The sequence below is a fragment of the Phyllostomus hastatus genome, unplaced genomic scaffold (assembly GCF_019186645.2).
Source record: "Phyllostomus hastatus isolate PE091 unplaced genomic scaffold, TTU_PhHast_1.1 phas_scaffold_755, whole genome shotgun sequence".
NCBI classification, from domain to species: domain Eukaryota; kingdom Metazoa; phylum Chordata; class Mammalia; order Chiroptera; family Phyllostomidae; genus Phyllostomus; species Phyllostomus hastatus.
Genome location: NW_025334039.1, coordinates 2544538 through 2546747, shown reverse-complemented (window position 1 = coordinate 2546747; position 2210 = coordinate 2544538).

Sequence of the window (2210 nt, the reverse complement as noted above, 5' to 3'; positions counted from 1 at the left end):
CCCGCCGCTCCGCCCCCTTTGCGTGCGCCCCTCCCCGCCGAGGCCAGCGGGCAGCGCCACCGCTCCGCCTCGACCCTCCCCCAGCCGAGTCCCTTCGGCGCTTGCGCACCGCGGGGAGGCGGGACAGAACGGGGCGGGGCGCGTCTCAGTCGGGCAGGTTCCGCTCGAGAGCCCTGCGAGCTACTCAGTTGCTAGGCGACCAGGGCTGACGGGCGTGCAGTCAGTAGGTTCCCCTGAGCCCCCGAAGTACACCAGACTCCGAGTTTCCGTCTTCAAGGCTTACATCTGCTAAGGAAACGTGGGTCCACGCAGGCCCAGAAGATTCGAAATAAGGGACTTAGCACAGAGATGGCAGTGTTACCCACGTAGAATGGGGATTGTATTCCCAATATTTTTCACCATATGCTACCCATGAGGGTTGTCCAATTTCCCTGTTTCAAGTCATAAATGGTGTTCAGGATTTTACACAAATTTCCTTTCCCTTCTCTCTTCGTCCTTCGTTCCCTATTGCATGCCAGGCACTGTGCTAAGCCCCGGGACACTGAGTTGGCTTTAAAGTTAAATGGTTCCAAGTTCATGAAGATTGGACTTTGAAACCCACAGCACAATACCTACCTGATAGCTTCCATACACCAGCAGAATAGCAGCGACCGAGGAGTTATTCCTTTCATTCAGAAAACATTTACTGAATTATATCTCAAACAGAGACATGCAAAATAAGACACAAGTCTTGACCTTCAACAGCTTGCAGTCAGGTGGGGACTGGTGAGTTCTGAGAATTCAGTCTCCGGCAGCAGGGCAGAGGCACGCACAACGTTCTGGACTAGGGCGCGGAGTGGTGTCGACCAACTTACTGTTTCTCTCCCTTTACCTCTCATAAAGAGAAAGCACATTCCACATGAGGGAACTTAATCACTGAACGTTGGTAGGTCACATTGGTTTTGCTTTCTTGTTGACAACAAATAGAAATCTAAATCTTCCCGGCTGCTGTGGCTAAGTGGATTGAGCGTCAGCACTCGATTTCCTGATCAGGGCACAGGCACGTGTTGCTGGGCCAGGTCCCCAGTTGGGGGCGTGCTAGAGGCAAACAATGTGTTTCTCGCATGCATTGCTGTTTCTCTCCTTTTCTTTCTTCCTCCTTCCCCTCTAAAAGTAAATAAGGTCTCTTTTGTTAGAGAGAGAGAAAGGGAGAAGGAGAGAGGAAGAAGAAGAAAAAAAAAGAGAGAGAGAGAGAAGGAGAGGGAGGGAGGGAAGAGGAAAGATCTAAATCAAGAAAGTCACCATATCACAAATAAGTGAGAGTGTTTCCTAAAATGACACTTCAGACCTTCAAACCTAGGGCCAAGGGAATGATGATGTGTCTCATAAAAGGCTGATGAGTTCACTCTGGCTTTCCATGACTATTCTTTTTGAACAATTTTATTAATATCAGAGGTGTATATTAAAATTAGGTCAGATAAACCTAAGAGCTAAAACTATAATATTTATAGTCAAAAATATAGAAGAAAATCTTTGTGAACTTTATAGGATACAAAAACCAGGAACCAAACTTAATTAAAATTAAAAATTTGGTCCTGAAAAGATACTGTCAACAAAATGAAAAGTCAAGCCAGCGACACGGAGAGAATACTTGCAAGACATATCTGGCAAAGGACTTTTATCTGGAACATGTAAAGAACCCTTTAAACTAAAAAAATTAAAAGGCAAACAACCCACTATTTAAAATGGGCCAAATATTTGAATAGCTGCTTCACCAATCAGATATGTGGATGGCAATTAAGCATACAAAAAGATGAGGAACACCATTAGTAATTAGGGAAATGCAAATCAAAACACAAAAAGGTGACATTACATACCTATTAGAATTACCAAAATTAAAAATACCAACCATGTCCCTGGCTGGCATAGCTCAGTGGATTGAGCACGGGCTGCCAACCAAAGTGTTGCAGGTTCAATTTCCAGTCAGGGCACATACCTGGGTTGCAGGCCATGACCCCCAGCAACCGCACATTGATGTTTCTCTCTCTCTCTCTCTCTCTCTCTTTCTCTATTTCCCTCCCTTCTCTCTCTAAAAATAAATAAATAAAATCTTTTTTAAAAATACCAACCATAGCAGGTGTTGGTCCAGATATGAAGCAGCTGGAGCTCTCATACATTGCTGGTGGGAGCACAAAAACACTACAACTATTTTAGAATATAACTTAGCAATT